The sequence below is a fragment of the Pongo abelii genome, chromosome 15 (assembly GCF_028885655.2).
Source record: "Pongo abelii isolate AG06213 chromosome 15, NHGRI_mPonAbe1-v2.0_pri, whole genome shotgun sequence".
Classification (NCBI taxonomy): Eukaryota; Metazoa; Chordata; class Mammalia; order Primates; family Hominidae; genus Pongo; species Pongo abelii.
In genome coordinates this window covers 105,947,299-105,966,521 of record NC_072000.2, presented here as the reverse complement: position 1 = coordinate 105,966,521, position 19,223 = coordinate 105,947,299, and the positions used below count along the sequence as shown (strand labels likewise).

The 19,223-nt window shown below is 57.7% G+C and overlaps 1 long non-coding RNA gene across 1 annotated transcript; it reads left to right on the top strand.

Annotated features, from left to right (window-relative positions):
* The first annotated feature begins 2,996 nt into the window (after window positions 1-2,996).
* On the top strand, window positions 2,997-17,636 carry LOC129049978 (uncharacterized). Its single transcript, XR_008513458.2, has 3 exons — window positions 2,997-3,080; window positions 16,020-16,140; window positions 17,411-17,636. It is a non-coding gene; the product is annotated as an uncharacterized LOC129049978 (long non-coding RNA).
* The last annotated feature ends 1,587 nt before the right edge of the window (window positions 17,637-19,223 follow it).

The window sequence follows — 19,223 nt, the reverse complement described above, 5'->3', positions numbered from 1 at the left end:
CCAGGTGGGCGCTGAGTGCTGGGAGGCTGATAACAGCACTCAGCTGTTGGTGAGTGCTGGGAGGCTTCACCCTTGGGGGCCTTCCAGCCTCTGCAGACACAGACAGTTTCACAGAATGAACAGATACTTCAAGGGCCGCCACAGGGAGGGGGCAGGCAGGCCAGGCTGGTGGGCTCTGGACCACCTGGCTCTGTCCTGTTCAGCCCTCTTGTCCTGTTCCGAGGTGCTCCACCAGCAGCACTCCAGGGCCGCATCTTCAGCAAACACAGAGCCGCAAGGCTCCAAGAGGGCTCAGTTCTTTGTTCTCTCTGCTTTGAACGTCTTTCCTCAGGCTGCTGCGTGGCCGCTGGCGTGAGTCAGGCAACCAGGTTGGCTACCACGACAAGATGCAAAATAACAGTGACGTAGACATGGGGAGATTTTAGTCGTTGCTCAACAAATACAGGTCAGCGTAGTCTCACAACTTGATTTATGTTGTATTCTTGTAACGTCAACTTGATTATTTGCTTAATTTTTAAAAAAATCAACTTGCTTTTTAAACTTAAGTACTGATGACTTACGTGATAGATTCTGAAACCCTGGGTTTGATATGTTAGTTATGTATGTATTTTTCTCAACCCATATAGATAAATAACTATTGAAATAGAAAACAACTTTTTCTGGATACCCTTCAAAATTGTCTTGTTACTTCCTTTTGGGAAATTCTGGACTATCCAGATGGGGAAACGGAGGCTCCACGAGGGCGTGTGCTGCACCTAAGCATCTGGGAGTTTCTGGTCCGGTTGCCCAGTCCCATCTGGGACGTGGAGCTCAGGGTGCAGCCTGCCCTCAGGGGGAAGGGCTTACACAGGGGGAGGCCCCGGAACAGAGGCCATCCTTGAGAGCTGCTCTCCCCCATCCCCGCAGGGTAAATGGATCCTGGCTCCTGCCCTTTGAGGCTGGCCTGTGGCTGGGAGAGGTGGAAGCAGAGAGTGGGAACAGGCTCCGTCTATAACATTGCAGGAAGGTTCCAGAGTGTCAAGAGTCTCAGCCACCCTCCCCCCAGGAGGTGCCCACTCCAGGAGCTGGCTGCCTCCTCCCTGCCCTCGCCTGCCCACCTTGCTCACGCTCCCAGGGTGTCCTGGTTGCAGAATGCGTGGGGATGCGCTTGGTTGGGGGATCAGGAAGCCTCCTGTGGCATCTTCCCAGCTCTCTCCCGGATCCCCAGTGCTCCTTTTTAAGCCAATGAGGGAGGGATACGAGGACCATTTGTTCTTTAAATGTTTTGCAATTTTCTTGGAAATGTGAGGGATCCCAGAGGGGCCCGGGGCTGCCGGTTGGGCTGACCTCTGTACACTGTGAGGCGACCTGGGCTGGGGAGGCAGCAGTTCCAGCTTTCCAGGAACCGTTAGTCTTTCCAGGAAGTGGTGGTCTGTGGCGTGGCCAGGCCAGGCCCCCAGAGTTGCATGGGGAGTGGTGGAGGCAGCCCAGGCTATGGCATTGTTGGCAGGAGGGGAGTGGGACAGTGGGGTAAAGAAGAAGGTGCACAGCCCCCCTCCAGTTCCCTGGTCCCCAGATGAACCCCTATGGAGTTTTCAGACCAGCTGGGCCTTCCTGGGGGGTCCTGAAGGATCCTGAAGCCCTCGGCCCTCCCTTTCACCCAGGCTGCTCTGTTCTCCTGGTTATTGAGGGGCAGCCACATGGTACAGAGCTAGGGTCCTGCTGGAAAGACAGCGGCTGGGGTGACTATGCCAGCACTGGCATAGACCTGACCTGCTGTGTGACCTGGAGGGAGGCTGTGCACCTCTCTGAGCCTCTGCTTCCCTGACTTTAAAAGGGGAATGGGAGTGTTCATCCTGTGCCACCACCTGGCCAAGGGTTCCACACCGCCTAAGTGGGCCACCATGGGCAGCCTTTTACCACTCTGGGCGTCGGTTTCCTCTTCTGTAGGATGGATTGTTGTGGGGTCAAATCAGATTGTGGATATGAAGCCTTTGTACAGGATCCCACTTGGGGTTAGCACCCCTCCCCCATGAGTTGGGAAAGAGATGGCTGATCTGGAACCCCTTCCCCAGCCCAGCTGTCACCTGGGAGGGGCCTGGGATGTTGAGGCTTGGGAGTGGGGTCTCGGTGTCCCAAGGAGTGAACCAGGCTGTACACCTTGTCCCAGCCCCTCAGGCTAAGGGCTGGCTGTTCTCAGGTGGGTCGATGGCTCTGCTTCCGGGCCTGCATCTGGGGGCCTCCCCTCCCGTCTTCCTCCCCACCTCTTGCAGAGGGAGCTCTCAGGCAGGTTGTAGGAGGACTTACTGAGAAGGGGACACCGCTGCCCCTCCCACCCAGCCTCTACCTCTTCCTCTCTCCTCCTGGAAACTGTCTTCAGGGACAGTTTCCCTCCCCGTTCTCACAGTGGTCCCAGCCTCTTCCTTGGAGCTACAGGAGGCACCCTTTGCACTTTCCCCTCCTTCTTGTGAACCCCGGAGGGTCCCCTCTCTCTCTAGCCTTTCCTGGCCCAGCCACCCTCAGCACAGCCCTCTCCCTGCAGGTGGGTCCCACACCTCAGCCTCACCTGGACACCTCCAAGGGATGTTCCCTAGGCAGTTCGCTCTCAAGAAGGCCCAACTCACCTCTGCAACCCGCAGCCCTCCCTCTGCCAAATCCCACACTGCCTGCACTGCTCTGGCGCTCCTCATCTCATGGGCAGCCCCACCACACCCCAGCCCCACTCAGGGACCTTCTAGAGGCCTTCCATCCCTGGCCAGTCTTGGCCCAGGTCCCATGCCTCCCCTCCAGAGGGAAAGCATGAGGTGCTCCCTAATCAGTGCCCATGATACAGCCTCTGACAGTTGTCCCTCAACAGCCTCTCTCTCGTCTTCCCTAACAACAAAAGTCCTCTCAGAACCTGGCTGCCCCGGAAGATTCCTTTCCCAGCATCCCTTACAGCTAGATGTGGCCATGTGACTCTGTCTGTCCAATGGGGTAGGAGCAGATTACCCACCCAGGAGGAGCCCCCCTCTGGAAAGTCCCCGAAACAGGAACGAGGCTAGGCCCTTGTGACCTGGGGGAGCAGAGGGCACCTTTCAGCTCAAACTTCTCCGTGAGAGGTAAACTTGTTTTTTAAACCACTGTCTTTCTGGGCCTGCCACATGCAGCCAAACCCACTGCATCCCCGCAGGGCTGTCCTTGTCCCCAGTCCCAGGGCCTCCCACATGGTGCAGCCCATCCTTGTTCCACAAGACAAACCTGGTCCCATTGCTCCTTGGCCCCGCACCCCGGGATCTCCCAGCACTCTCCACAGAATCCCAGTCACATTGTTCAGCCCACCTGTGTCTTCGGGGCTGCGCCCTGCTTTCCTTGCCTCCTGGCTGGCCCTGGACCAGCAGATCCATTAGCTGGGAATGCCAAGGGCTCAGCCTGGGGACCTTACCTCCAGGAGGTCTCTCCTCACCTTCCTTCCTCCACATACTCTTGGGGCTCCTCAGCCTCTGGTGGGGCCTCGATTACAGCACTTAGTCATTCAGCAAACCTCTGTTGAGCACCTACTGCATGCCAGCCCTTGTGCCTAGTATTGTGGGGTACAGTGGTGAATAAGATGGAGCTTAGTGTTCTAGACAGAGACCGTTTATTTCTGGGTCTGTTAGTCCATGGGCTGGGAGCTCCTGGAGGGCAGCACTGTCCCTGGTCCACCTCTGTGCCCCCAGCCACCAGGTCCAACTTCTGAAGATCTATCACAACAGGGCTGAGCACCTCCTTGTTGAGTGAATGAACAGGTAATCAACTCATGAGTTGGAAGGGAGCTGGCAGTTCTTCAAATCCAACTCCTATTGAGGGCATGCATGCTTACTGCATTTCTGGTGTATGGGGCAGGACAGGCACACCTCTGGGCATGGGGTGCCCCCTTTCACTGCCTTGGGCAGCTCTGTCCATACTGAACACCATCCTCGGCAGGGCTGTGCATCCTCCAGCCCCTTTCCCTGCTGGCCTGGCTGACCTGCAGGCCCCAGCACTTGCCTGGATCCTGCAACAGGGGAAAGGGCTGCTTCTTCCGGGGCAGGGCTGGGTTCCCACCACCCTGGGAAGGCTGGCTGGACCAGAGTTGCTACACAGCAGGTGCTGCAGCAGGCCTGGCCCTGGGGAATGTGGCCAAGAGTGGCTGGTCTCTGGGGGTGGGGGTGGCGTGGGCACAGATGGAGTGGAGGCCAAGTTCTTTTGGTGAAATATTTTCCTGCGAAGATTCATCAGTTGAGCTGGTTGCTTCAGTTCCCACAGACATGTTGAAGAGAAGATGTGAAGATGTGAAAGGCACAGAGGCTGTAGATACAACCCTCCTTCTTTCCTAGGGAGGCCCAGGGCAGAGCACATAGGCCCGGGGATCTAGCGGAAAGGGAGTCTAGAAAAGGAAAGACTTGCTAGAGGAGGGGACCCTGAGTGGTGAGTAGGAGTTCACTGCATGCAAAAGCGGAGGCAGGGTGTCCAGGCAGAGGAACAGCGTGTGTGAGGGTATGGCATAGCCAGGGAATCACAGTGTGGTTTAGGGTTGGAGCTGAGAGTGAAAGGTGGGAAGGAAGGGGAGAGAAGCAGCCCCCCACCCAGTCCTGGGGGGCCCTGTACAGGCAAGTGAAGGCCCTGGAGCACCATTCCAGGCAGTGGGGAGGGAGGGAGTGGCCAGATCTAGGGAGTAGAAAGGGCAGCAGCAGGGGGTGGGGCTGAGGAAGACGGGGCTCTGAGGACGACACCTGGCTTTCTGGCTTGGGCGGCGGGGGGTCTGTTGTCTGGGGAGGGGCCCTGGAGAAGACCTGTGTGCCACATCTTCTCTTGGGGCGGCATCACCCACGAGGTGGTCTGGGCCCAGCCGTTTCCTCCTGGGCCCCTGTCTGTGTCTTCAGTCCGAGAGCTGGGCCAGGGCTGGGCAGATTTAACAGCCATCCGGAGCCTGTGGCATCTGCCTCGCCAACCAAATTCTGACCTTCTGGTGTTTAGGGTTGCAAAGTGTAACTTCCTGTTTTTAAGAGAAAAGGATTAGAAACACTTATAAAAAAGCCTTTTGAAAGGCATCAAAAGACTTCCTGAACGTCAGATGACTCTTACAAAAGAGCCAGTTAATGATTTATGCAACATGAATGAGAACCATACTGGCCACACCCACCGTGGTCTCACAGCTCCTTACAGTGCCCAGAAGGGCTTGGTGGCCAAGTGCAGTGGGGACGGAGGGGACCCGGAGAAGCTAAAAATAGTCCTGGGGGCAGCGGACGCCCTTTCTCTGGACACAGGTGTCAGAGGGGATGGTCAGGGGACACGGAGTTTGGCAGTGGCTGGGCAGCCCTAGCCAGGTGAGCGCTAACCTCTTGCCCCATCGGCTCTCGGCTCCAGCATTTCCGACCTCCTCAGGTTCCTTAAAGTTCCACCAACCTCCCCTGATGCCTAGTTCCAGTCCATCTTGGCCACCCACTGCCCTGTCCTCTGTGTCTAAGCTGTGGACATCCAAGTGTCCCCTCGGCCTGGTGGACTCGCCACCTTTGTGTGGTCTGCCTTGAAGTTTCCCTTGTCCCCCCGCCCCAGCCCAGACCCTGCCGGCCATGGTGGCTGCCTCCTTGCTGGCCTCTGGAGTTGCCTTCTGTTCTGTCTGCTCATCCTTGGCCCTCTGCTGCTGCCCGGTGTCCCCGTGCTGGACACAAAGGAGGCGCAGACCCTGTCCCACTCTTAGTAGGACAGGGTCTTCTCCACCCTGTGCTGTGGTCTGGACTCTGAGAAGGCGTGGGAAAGGCCTGGCGACTCCTCGCAAGGGGCTGGGGCCACCCCAGGAAGCCTGTGGGCCCCAAAGCTGGGCTTAATGGGGATTCAGAGCTGCAGATGCTAGCCCCCTGTTCCCTGGAGCCCTGCCTTCATGGAGATTGGGAGCTCTGAGGACCCCCTCTACTTTCTGCATCGCAGGTATGGCACCTCTGCCTGATCTCCCTACCAACCCAGAGGCCCCTGACTGCTTCCTCTGCCCAAGCTCTCAGGCTTTTCAGAACCACCTGGAGGCCCAGGCCCAGCCTGGGTCCTGCCCACTGAGCCAGCCAGGTGCCCCTTGGCCCCGCCACCCTGGCCTCATTCCCACACCTGGGCCAGCTGACCTCACATGTCCTTCCAGGACCTCCCCAGTTAGGAATCTTTGCTCCTCAGTTTTGCTCCAAAGAGGGCACGCCGTTACTTAGGCAGCTATTAAACACTTCAGTGGCTCCCAGAAAATGCCAAGGAATTCTTGGAATAAAAATAACAATGAATAAAGTTGCCTGGAAATGAGGCTATGGGGCTGAATTTGATTACGCCCCATTTAGAAGAGAAAATTAGCTTATTACAGCTGAGGTGAGGCGAGGATTTCTGTCTTCTTCAGGAAAAAAGACACTTTTCAGCCTCTCCTCTCCCAGGCCCAGTGCCCCCACCCACCCCCCCCGCCCCCAGTCCTGAGTTTTAGGGTGATCTGGGCCTTGGCTAAGGTCACGCCCTCAAAGGCTAGCACTCCTAGGCCGGGACTGGTGGCTCTCCTGATGCATAGGCCAGTGTCCGGTGGCCACACTCGCCAGGTTAGCACATCCCAGTGATGGGTGTCTGTGCAGATGTGGGGTGGAGAGGTGAACGCTGTGGGTTTCCTGGTCACCCCTGCAAAGCAAAACCCACAATTCCTCTGCTATCTGCCTGCACCTGCCCCAGGAACCTGCGTGTCACCCCCACTCTCCCTCCCTCACCACACAGACCTGCTCATCCCACCTCCTAGATAGATGTATGTAGAGTCTCTCCACCCCTCTTTCAGGCCCGGGCCTCCTCCCCTTCTCTCTTTCAGCCACGACACACAGGATCTCCCTCCTGCCCAGCCTCACCCTAGTGTACCCCCTGCTGGATACTCTCCTATGGCTCCCCATTGTCCTCAGGACCAAGGCAGAGCTCCTTATCCTGGCACATGAGGCTGTGTTCGTTTCCCTCAGCTGCTTTGATGGCTGGTTTTTATGTGTCAACTTGACTAGGGCACAGGGTGCCCAGATATTCACACAAACATTAGTCCGGGGGTGCTTGTGAGGGTGTTTTTGGATGAGATTCCCATTTGAATCTGTGGACTCAGTAGATTGCCCTCCTCATTGTGAGTGGGCCTCCTCCAATCTGCCGAAGATCTAAATAGAATAAAAAGGCCAACCTTCCTTTGAGTAAGAGATAATGCTTGCTGTCTGTCTCTGAGCTGGGATATTGGCTTTTTCTTGCCTTTGGACTTGGCTGTCATGGGCTGGATAGGGGAGCGCCCCTGGGCCTTCTAGGAGCCAGTGTTGGGGGGGGGATTTGAATTGAAACATCAGCCCCTCTGGCTCTCGAGGCTGCTGGCCTTCCGGATGGAAACCACACTATCGGCAATCCTGGGTCCCTGGCTTGCCTGCAGATCCCAGGATTTGCCTGTCTCCATAATCTGGAAAGCCAATTCCTTACGATAAATCTCTTTCTATTTCTTTCAACCTGTCTCCCTAGACAGCCTGATGGTTCTGTTTCTCTAGAGAACCCTGACTATTACAACCACTAACAAATCTTCACAAACTTAGAGGCTTAAAACAACAGAAATGCATTCTTTTCCAGTTCTGGAGGCCGGAAGTCCAAAGTCAGTTTCACTGGGCTCAAGTCAAGGTGTCTGCAGACTGTGCTCACCCTGGTAGGTTTGGAGGGGAACCCATAAGGATGCCTCCTCCAGCTTTTGGTGGCTGCTGTCCTTCCTTCTCTTGTGGCCGCATCCCTCCAGTCTCCACCTGTCTTCGCAGTTCTTTCTCCCTCTGCCTGGCTCTCATAGGGATGCTTGCGATGGTGTTTAGGGCCCCTTTCCGACAAGTCAGGATCACCTCTTACCCTCAAGATCCTGACTTAATCACACCTTTAAAAACTTTGCCATATGAGGTCTCAGGGATTCGAAACTGCTTGCTTGGAAGCCACCACTCACCATAATGCCTGTCACCATCCCCACCCCTGTCTTGGCCAGAAGATCCCCCGGCAGGCCAAAGTCCAGCACACAGTAGGTACTTAATAAATGTTTGTGAAGGAATGAGTGAGCATGTGAAAAGTGGAGGCCTGGGTGGAGAATGCCTCTGCTGAGGAGGTGTCTACACAGCCCTCTCTGGGAAATGAGCACATTTCTGGGCTGGTTCTGAGCGAGCGGTTTCCTAAGATCCCAGCAGCCACGTCTCAGCAGCCTGCAGCGTTCCTGGGCACAAGTCACAGATGAGTTTTTCTCCGTCTTCACATTTTCCTTCATTTCCCAAAACTTTCTGCAGTATTACATCTTATTTTAATAATCAGGAGGGACTTAATTGTTGCAACTTCCAGATGCCCACAGCCCTGGGGAGGCCAGGCATCCGCAGTACCCAGTGACTGCTGAGTGCCTCCTGAATGCTGCCTGAGGCATCCCTGGCTGGGTTTGCTCCTAAGGTAGGGTTCTGATGAGACCTCCCAAATGGCGTTCAGGTCTGGAACAGGTTTTGAAAATGCCGGTGCCTGTCTGCACTTCTTTCTCCTGCTATACGCCCATTAGTTGACTCAGTTCTGAGAACCTGACCCAGCCAGGGGGCTCTGTGGGGCCCCCACCCTCTGTGAGGCCTCTGCCTATCACCTGGCTAGATCCTTGGCTCAGTCACCACTCCGCCCCTGGCAGTGTCCTTCGCTCTGCCCTGGCTCTGTCTTACCTCCCTTCCTCTTGGCTTTACTTCCTGCTTTGACCCCAGATCTCCCTAGCCCTCCAACCCGGGGTCCGATGGACCCCTGTGTTCCCTGCAGATGGGATGGGCAATGCTTCCTGGGCTCTCAGCCACCCTCCCCACAACCCCATTTCCAGGACACATCTCAGCCGCAGCAGCAACTGCAGAAACCTGGCTGGTGAAGCGCATGGGCTTTGGAGTCAGACAGCTGTGTTCAAATTCTGGCATCCCCGCTTTCCAGGTCTGTGACCTTGGATGACTCACTGGGACTCGGTGAACCCAGCTGTAAAATGGGGACAGCAATAGGGACTCCCATTTCCACCAGGATTAAGTGGATGATGCATGTGAAGCATAGTATAGCCGGGCATGTAGGCAGGGCCCAGTCAACATCAGCATCATTGGTCATCTCTTAACCTGTCTGCACCTTGTCTGTAAAATGGGGGTAGTAGCACTGCCAGCTTCACAGGATGACTGGGCGACTGGGTGATGGCCAGGATCAAGTAAGCAGATATGTGTAGAGTGCTCAGAACAGGGTCTGGCCCAAGTAAGTGCCACATACATGAGGGTGATGATTGCTGATGTGATGCCATTACAATGGGATCCAGGGCATGGACGGAAAGTGGGGAGGAGGTTTTGAGGATTGGAGGTCCCTTGCTCATCATGCATGGATATGGTCAGAGGGACCAGGGGCAGGGCGGTGTCAACACCTTCACTGGAAGTGGTTGTGGGATCACTTGCTGTTCCTGGTTTCTGTCTGGTAGGCCAGGAGGGAAGCCGAGGCTGAACCCACAGAACAACCTCTGTGCACAGACAGCAAGCCTAGAGGCGATGGGAAAGGACACGCAGTTCGGGGTCAGCTGCAATGGAGGGGCAAGGAAGAAAATGGGCTTTGGCCTTCCTCAGACTTCTGAAGGGGCCTGAGTGCTTGATGTTCATGATGGGTGAGTGGGTGGATGAATGGATGTCTGGACCCATGGATGATTGAATGGGTGAGGGGTCCCAGGATGGGCACATGGGTGGCTGGCTGGCTGGCTGGCTGGATCTACTGATGGATGGATGGATGGAAGGATGGATGAGTGAACTGTGGGTGGATGGTGGATAGTGGGTCGGTAGGTGGAGGAATCCATGGATGACTGGATGTATTGACAGATGGCTGGGTGGACCAGTGGTTGGCTGTATCAATGAATGAACAGAATTATATACAGGAATGGGAGGCTGGATGGACAGACAGATGGATGGACCCATTTGGATAAATCACAGGATGTTTACCAGCTGGTTGGTGAGACCAATGAATTGATGGACTGAGGTGTGTAGGGACAGATGTGCAGATGGCAGTATGATGATGGAAGATGGAGAAATGGCTGGGGATGCACCTTAGCTTCTTGCATTGAATAGTTGTTGAATTGATATTAATCACATAGAATGGAGTGGAAAGGAGTGGAGGGGTGTGGGCAGATAAGGTCCTAGATGACCTTCCCAGGTCCTAGATGACCTTCCCAGGTCCTAGATGACCTTCCCAGGTCTTAGATGACCTCTGGCTCTATCCAGAGGCCCGTGCTTGTTCCAGGACAATTGGGAGCCAGGGCCAGGGGAGGAGCCCACCTGTCATTCCCTGTAGCCCTAGAGCTGGGACCCCTTTCCTGTTTCCCTGGGGCATTCGGCTTTGCACTTGGCTGGCTGGGTTAGTCCTTCCTGCCTTTCTTAACTCTTTGTTTGCCTTGTTTTTTGTGAGATAGGTAGGGTTGGGATCTGCCTTTGGGGTTGGTGAGAGGAGAGGAGCTGCCTCAGAGGGGCCGATGTAAGTGTCAGGTGACCTTAGGAGCAGAGGCAGGACCAGCCTGAGGCAGATAGCCCAGCTGTTGCCCCAGGCTGGCCCAGGAACTTGAATTCCCCAGAAGATCCTGAGCATCGAGGTGTGGGTGGGGTAGAGGTGTCTGCAGAACTGGTTCAGTTCCCACCTGCTCTGTGATTTGGGCTAGTGCTTTCTCTTCCCTCCACCTTGAGCTTCTCATGTGGACCATCATGGGCTGGATTGGGCAGCACCTTCTAGGAGCCAGCGTGGGGATGTGAACCTCAGAGATAAACCAGAAGCCTCCCTTACCTCCCCCATCATCTCTGTGCTGACCCCTGCCCCAACCCAGCTGGCAGTGATGGGAAGACCCTAGTGAGGACTGCCTGACTGTCCCCGGTGGGCTGCCAGGGGCTCTGGGGCAGATGGGGGAGCCACAGTAAGACTGAGGGGTGGGGGGCGGTGCAGGCAGAGATGAGGCTGCCAGACATGGGCTGGCGTCCAGGCTCTGCAGGGAGACCAGGCTCCAGCTAATTACTTCCCACCCACCGGCGTCCTCCCTCCTCCCACACACAGGCTCACGTGTGTGCATGCTGCCGATGCACCCCAGATCACCCCGCGCCCCTGGCCACCCCAGGCCCTCCATGCCCTCTGCAGAGAGCCCCCACAGCAGCTGACCACACGTGCCCCCACATCTCCCCTCCCGCTGCCCACACTGCCTGGAGACACAATTGCAACCTCCTCCCAAAAGACACCGGGCACCCCTGCATTCACAATCACCCGCCCAGCCATCATGCTCTGTCCTCTACACAGACACACCCCCCTCTCTGCCCCCACGAGGCCTGGGGTTGCCCCCTGCCATGCCCCCCACCCCCGGGTCCTGAAGGCAGGGCTTTCCAAGGGCCCTTGGTGGGCCCCCTGCCCCAGTGTTCCTCTCCCTCCCCCCAACAAGAGCAGAAACAATCTAGTGGGGGACTGGTGTGTGAAGTGGGGTCTCAGAGAGGCATTTCTGGGTCCTGCAGGTCTAGGCCTTGGGGGTGGACACTCGTCTTCTGCCTCTCTGAGCCTCAGTCTCCCCATCTGTGCAGTGGGCTGAGGATGCCCAGGGAGCCTGGATGTGCCCCCCAACCCCCGCGCCTTGCAAGTCAACACCCTCTTCCCGGCCCCTCTGGGGAGGCCCACCCCTCTTCCTCCTTCCCCAGGCCACCTGCTTGTGGCTCCAGCCCCCACAACCCTGCCTTCCTCTACCCTGGGGCTTCGTGACCACCCTTCTGCCAGCCACACCCTGCCCCCACCCTGCCTCAGTCTTCCTTCTCACCCCGCATTGGCTGTCCCCGAAGTCTCCACATCCCTGTGGGTGCCTCAGTCACCACCCTGGCCTCTCAGTCTCAGGCCCCGCAGCTCCCACAGCCCTCCCCAGTGAGCCTCCCCATCCCTCCCCAGCGAGCCTCCCCATCCCTCCCCAGTGAGCCTCCCCGTCCCTCCCCAGTGAGCCTCCCAATCCCTCCCCAGCGAGCCTCCCAATCCCTCCCCAGCGAGCCTCCCAATCCCTCCCCAGCGAGCCTCCCAATCCCTCCCCAGCGAGCCTCCCAATCCCTCCCCAGCGAGCCTCCCAATCCCTCCCCAGCGAGCCTCCCCATCCCTCCCCAGCGAGCCTCCCCATCCCTCCCCAGCGAGCCTCCCCGTCCCTCCCCAGCGAGCCTCCCCGTCCCTCCCCAGCGAGCCTCCCCGTCCCTCCCCAGTGAGCCTCCCCGTCCCTCCCCAGTGAGCCTCCCCGTCCCTCCCCAGTGAGCCTCCCCGTCCCTCCCCAGTGAGCCTCCCCGTCCCTCCCCAGTGTGCCTCCCAATCCCTCCCCAGTGTGCCTCCCCATCCCTCCCCAGTGAGCCTCCCCATCCCTCCCCAGCGAGCCTCCCAATCCCTCCCCAGTGAGCCTCCCTGTCCCTCCCCAGCGAGCCTCCCAATCCCTCCCCAGTGAGCCTCCCCATCCCTCCCCAGCGAGCCTCCCCGTCCCTCCCCAGCGAGCCTCCCCATCCCTCCCCAGTGAGCCTCCCCATCCCTCCCCAGTGAGCCTTCCCGTCCCTCCACAGTGAGCCTCCCCGTCCCTCCCCAGCGAGCCTCCCCGTCCCTCCCCAGCGAGCCTCCCCATCCCTCTTATGACACACCACACTCCATCAACACCAGTGTGCTCTGCCTCTGGAAGCCTGGGTCCCCCAACATTCCCCTGGCCATACCCCAACCCCCAACTGAGGACGCCCTGTACCTGGTTCTTGCCACCTCAGCCCCCCATCCCCCCTTACCTTCTCTGAGTTTCCCTCCCACCCAGCCCTGCCATGTCAAGTCCCTCTGGACGGGTCCCACTGAGCCAGTCCTCAGCTCTCTCACTGCCACTCCCATCTGGCAGGACCCCACCCTGGGAAAGCCCTGAGCCTCCTGTACACCAAGCTAGGTGGCAGGGCTGGCGGGCGCAAACTCCCCTCTGATGCAGACTATCCCTGCCATACCTCCTGCTGCCAAACCACCACACCCACCTGGGCCCTCCCTGTGGCCTGGCTGCTGGGTTCAGACCCACCCGATCCGTCTCCCTGTCATCACGCTGTCAGTTCCACCACCTCCCACGTCTTCTCTGAATCAACTGTGTCCCTACTCTCTGCTCCTGAATCCATGCTCTCCAGGCACTTAGAAAACAAAAGCAAAACCTGCTCTCAACTCTCCACCTCCCCAGCTCCTACTAGCTCCTTCCTCCTCTTTGTGGAAGAATCTACATTCGAGGTCTTCCACTCAGGGTTCCTCCTTGCAGCAGGCTTCTGCCCATGGCTGCTGTGCGCCCCTGGGAACCGCTGCAAGAACGTGGCCCGCTACCTGTTCCATGTCCTGAGGGGGTCCCAGTCGCCCCATGGTGGTGGAGGGCACTCGGGCCCACTGGTTTCCGCTTGGGTTTGCCCAGACACTGAGGGTAGAGAGTGAGTTGGGGTACTGATTCTCCAGCACCCCCACCCCCTGCCCGAGTGTCATGAGCTGGCTGCTCCCCTGGACAAAGGACCCACCCTCCCGGGGTCCTCTCCACCCAATTCCACCCTTGGGTTCCAGGCTCCAGTAACTGTCCCTCCCCTCATCCCTCTTTGCCTGGGTGGGGAGGAGCTGTGCCTGCTGCCACTACCCTGGAAGACAAGCAGGCCCTGCAGTGCCCCCACCCTTCCCACACCTTCCTAACCCTCCTCTTTACTAGGCTTTCCTGATGTCACCTGATTTGTGTGGGCCGATGTCTCCTATGGGCCCTGACTGGCATGGCTCCTCTGTCCTGCCACCCAGGGGTCCGTTCTCAGGCCTCTCAGTGGCCTTCAGTATGGTTATCTACACCTCTTCTCCTGAAACCTTCTCTTCTCTGGGTGCCTGGGACCTCACGCTCTGGTTTCCTTTTTCCCTGGCAGGCCCATCCTGAGCCCAGAACTCTGGGAAGCATGGGGTTCTGTTCGGGGTGTTCATTCCTGACCTGCAGGGGCTGGGCCCAGGGGCCTCTGGGTCTTCGCTGCCTTCACCTTGCCTGGGCCACCTCGCCCACACTTGAACATGGCTAGGTGCTGAACGCTGCTGGCTCCAAGGCCTCCCTGCTGAGGCCAGGCTGCCCTGTGCCCCCAGCTGCCCCTTGGGTGCCTGTGCTGAGATATCTGGTGGGGGGTTGGGAAGCCCAAACACCCTGCTGACTGGCTTCTCTGGGCCACCCCTATCTCTCGGGTGGAACCACTATCCTCCTGGTTGTGCAAATCAGATATTTCTCCTCCTGCTATACCTCCCCCTGTCCCCAAGTCCTGTGACTGCCCTCCACTGGCCCCACCTGCCATCTCTGCTCCCATCTCCATAGGCCAGGTTCTTGTCCTTCCCCAGCATGGAGGCAGCTCCTCCCTGACATCCACCTGCCACCCATGGGGTCTGCCTGGGCTCACTCCCCTCCCTGGCAAGCCCCCTCTTCAGCCCCTTGCCACTCAGCCTCCCCTCTCAGGTGATTTCTGCCCATGTGTGTTTGAGGCCGTCTTTGACCCTGAGCCCTTAAACACAGGCTCCATCTGCACGGTCACCCTTCCTCTGCTGGTTCGCCGCCTAACACATCACATCTCCGCTGAAGGGCCACCTCCGCGGCAGCTGCCATATTATTATTGTCTCCCAGACGCTGCAAGGCTCACCACGCAGATGGAGTGGTGGGGATGAGGCCACTTGCCCGCACAGAGCACTTGGCGGTCAGTCATGTTAAAGCCATGTGGTGGGACCAGGACCCCGGCACGCTGTCCCAGAGCCCTGCCTGCGGCAATGATCAGGGAGAAAGGCATAGGCCCCTTCCCTCCTCCACCTCGTAGAGCTGGAATCCGCATCAGGGACTTCTCCCAGGGGAGATAAATGCCTTTCTCCAACCAGCAGTACCAGGAATGCTCACGACCCCTGTGGAGTGAGGAGGACTTGCTGCAGTCAGGGAGAGGAGCTCCCAGGCCTCGCCCACCCTGGGTGCTCTCTGTGGCCTCCCCAGAGCCTTTCAGGGTCCCCTTGGTGACGCCTGTGTGGGCAGTGTGGCTCCAGAAAGTGGCTGCTGAGTGTGTTCGCTCAGCTCCTCCCCGCGGGCGGTGGGCTGTTTTTTCATGCGCAGAGGCAAGCTTTGCTAGGAGGAGCAGGTGATGCCCAGGGACACCGGGGTGGGCGAGGGTTCAGGGCCTCAGCTACCCAGCAGTGCCCACCCTGAGCCAGCAGGCAGCGTCCAGACTGGGCTAGGCCCCGTTGGAGCCAGCCGTGGCCTCAGATAACCCCCTCTCAGCCTCCTGTTCAGAAACACGGCGGTGGGGGGAGCGGGGCTTGTTGGCTCGGCGACGTGGAGTGTTTGTCATGTTCTGCGATGTGGTCGTGGATGCCTGCCATCATTTATCATTATAATTAAGTACAATTTGGCAGGGGGGTGGGTGGGGGAGCTGTCAGACCTGCTCGCTGCGCCTGCCTGCACCGCAACGGCAGCACGAACCCAGTGGCACTGGTGGAAGGGGCCCGGGGGAGACTCCTCTGCCAACCTTTTTGTGCTGGCGAGGTGTGGCTGGAGTGGGGACTCTCCCCTGCCTCCGCCAACTCCTGCCCACCCTCTTCATGGAGCTGAAGTCACCCTTGCACAAGGAATCAGCCCTGCCACCAGACCCGGCAGCCTGGGGCTGACTCCCACCCACAGGGCACCTTGTTTCCCAGGGGATGGCTTCCTGGTTCCCAGCTCATCTGGAGGCAGACCCAGAGGGGCCCAGCTTGGTGCCGGTTGCTTCTCCTTGAGGGGAAGTGTGGGGTCTGACCACAGAGAGAAGCTGGGGGCTGGGTACCCGCATCTGCCCCTCTTTCCCAGCTGGGGGCCCTTGGGCATGCTCCCCTCTTGGGGCCTCTGCAAAACGGTGGTTGAGAAGACCAATGAGAGAAGTTGGGCTCTGGCCACACATCAGAGCCTCAGGGAGCCCCCCACCTTCGCAGCCCCCTTCTTAAACAGTCTCATACTTATGGCCACTTAATTATATGTATAACTGTTTCTTAAATAGTCTCTTCCTCACCAACGTGTAAGTTCCAGAGGTCAACGATGGTGCCTGTGTGGAATCCCTGCGCGTCCCAGGAACATGCACCTGGTCAATGAATAAATGAATGAGCCATGCATGCTTGCAGGTGAGCCGGCCCTGTCACTCACTGCAGGCTCACTCACCTTCCTCTAGCCTGGGTTTTGGGCTTGGAGAAGGGTTGCAGTGTCTTCACAGACTCAGAGACAAACATTTAGGTCGGTGCAAAATTCATTGCGGTTTTTGCCATTGCTATCAACAGCAAAAACCGCAATGAATTTTGCACCGACCTAAATACAACACTGTGTGTTTGTTGATCAGCTGAAGGACAGCAGGACTGTTACAAGAGGCACAACAGGGATCCCTAACTCACACAGGGGAGGAAATCTTAGGGGGATTTCCAGACAAGATGAAATCTGAGTTCATACTTAAGGAGGTGTTAGCATTAAACACACTCAGGAATAAGGAATCATCAGAGACAGCAATTTGGCAAACTTTTCTGAGGGTGCATGCAGGGCCTGGGTCTTGTGGCTGGGTCATGGGGCTCTGGGTCTGATGGGGAGACAGGCATGGATGCAGTGTAGCCTGGGGCTCCTTGCCAGCCGGAGTCAGAAGTCACCATTCACGGAGACTTCCCTTGGGAAGGCCAGAGATGGTAGAGAGGTTTTATCTTTTTTTTTTTTGAGACAATCTTGCTTGGTTGCCCAGGCTGGCGTGCAGTGGCGTGATCTCAGCTCACTGCAACCTCCACCTCCCAGGTTCAAGTGATTCTCCTGTCTCAGCCTCCTGAGTAGCTGGGATTACAGGCACGCACCACCATGCGTGGCTAATTTTTGCATTTTTAGTACAGACGGTGTTTGACCATGTTGGCCAGCTGAGAGGTTTTATCTTATGTGTCACTTTTGATCCAGTGGTTGCCCTGTACACTATATGGAGAAGGATTCTGTTGTTTAATATAAGCTTAGTGGGAAAGATTGATTGGTGATTGACTGATGATGTCTGCCACGAGTACAGAGGGTACAAGCTAGGGCATGCATGCTGTAGGTTTAGTATTCCTGTTTCAAACTGTAGAGTGCAGACTCTCAGGAAAAGATATTGGACATGACTGGGCTGAAACGTCTTGTATTATGGAAGGGGAAACTGAGGCTCAGGGATGAGTAGGGACATCACAAGTCAACGGTAGAACAGGGCTCTCTTTCTTGCTGGCTGGGAGGCTGCCCCCATCAGCAGAGGGATCTCAGGTGGGTCTGGAAGAGGAGGTTTTGGGAGTTCCAGCCCCCCTACTTGCAGCTGCAGGGATGGGGCAAGTCATGTCAACTCTCCAACCTCATTTGTACAATGGGGTTGATTAGGGCTAAAAGAGACCCTTCGTTCTATAGGTGTTTGTGGAGTGTTTGTTACTGGGCTCACTTGTTGCTGGGATACACAGTCGAGCAAAACAGAACCAGATCCTCCTGCACGTTGCTTACAGGGAGACAGACTTTGCTCCAATAATCACTCGTGAACAGGCAGAACCCAGTACACGGGTGGGCCCTGTGGAAGTGCTGTCAAGGCCTTGCTGCATGGTGAGCAATAAAGTACAGCCGCCACCATGGCGGGATTCTTACTGCGGGGGTGTGCTGAGCAAGGGGTGAGGGCACTGGGATGCAGCCCATCCCCACATTCCTGTGGGCCCCGGGGGGGCTACCTCCTCCTGGGGGAGGTGCCTTTCTCTAAATACCACAGAGGCATCACGGGGGCTGGTGACTGCCTAGTCGCTAACTGTGTGGTTGTTGCCTGTGAGAGCCTGCCCCTCAGACAAGCTGAGCAAGACGGCCAGGTCAGATGGCTGCAGCGTCTATCTGGGAGAACATGTGGGGACCAGTTCTGTGGCAAAGGCCCTGGGTGGCCTTGGGGAAATGCTTTGTCTCTCTGGGCTTCCGTGTGCCCAAGTACAAAGGCACTGAGGCCTGGCATGCACAGATCTGGTGGCAGCCCTGTTAGGAGGAAGGCCCTGCCACCCCACACTGCCCCAAAGGAGCACTTCCGGTTTAGTGCAAGCATTCCTGGGATCTTCCTGGGCCCACAGTGCTGGGACCCTGCCCCAGACTCCACTGCTCACATTGTCACGAGCTGCAGCCCTCTCTGCCTGCCCACCACACCGGTTCTCAACTGGGCACGGCTCCTTCTCCTGGCTTTGCCTGGGCTGTGCTTTACACCTGAAGTGGAACCCCTGCCCTTCCATCCTGCTCTGCTTCGAGGCCCACAGATGCCATGTCCTCCACACCTGAGGATTCTGGAGGCTGGCAGGGCTTCTGGGCGAATCTGAGCGCTTGCACTCTGGAGGCCCTTCCACAGTGGCTACTGCCCACCATGGACGATTCTGTAGAAACTGCTTAGAAGAGACTGCCCATCCAGAACAGCCCTCCTCCCACCCGGAGACTCAAGACTCCGCTCAGGAGTTCGGACTGTCTGGCAGCAGCTGTGGACTGCAGGGGTGATGGCCGTGGCTGGCACCTGAGGCTGCAGCTCTCGAGACCTTAGTCCCAAGGAGGGGGGCTTCCACTCCCAACTGTGAGCTCACTTGCTGGGAAACTTGCCACACCCAGTGGCTGGACATCAGATGAACTTGCAGCCTCTTCCTTCATTTCCCTTTCCGGTATTTTATTGGTGGAGGGCTGTGGGCATCAGACATGTGGGTTTTGGGGAGGGAGGTAATGGCAGAGTGGGGTTCGTGAGCATCAGCCCCTCCCGCGAGCTGTGGGTGCTGCTGTGTGTTAGACATCCCTGCTAGCTCCCTGTCCCACATGAGCCCCCGGGTCCTCACTGGGCACTGGCCTCATTCTCCTCTGGGTTCTCCCAGGCCCTTCACACAGTAGGTGGGCAGCACACAGGCATGATGGCCACTTTTAACCCCACCGCCTTGATCAAGACCTGGAGAGCTGGGGCATCAGAGCGGGGGTCGACAGACTCAGAGGCCAACTCGCCTGGGGTTGAGCTGTTGTTGCCGACATGGAACCTGATCCAGTGATTAATGGGTCCAGGAAATGATCCCTAGCTCAGCCGGCCAGTCCGGTCAGCCTGGCAGCACGGGCCCACGCGATTCAGGAGATGGCCAGGAAGGCCTGCTGCGGGAGGGCTGGCGGGGGTGGCTGGCTGAGCTGCGGCTACAATGCTGGGGCCATGGGGGTCTGGGGGGGTATGGACCAAGGG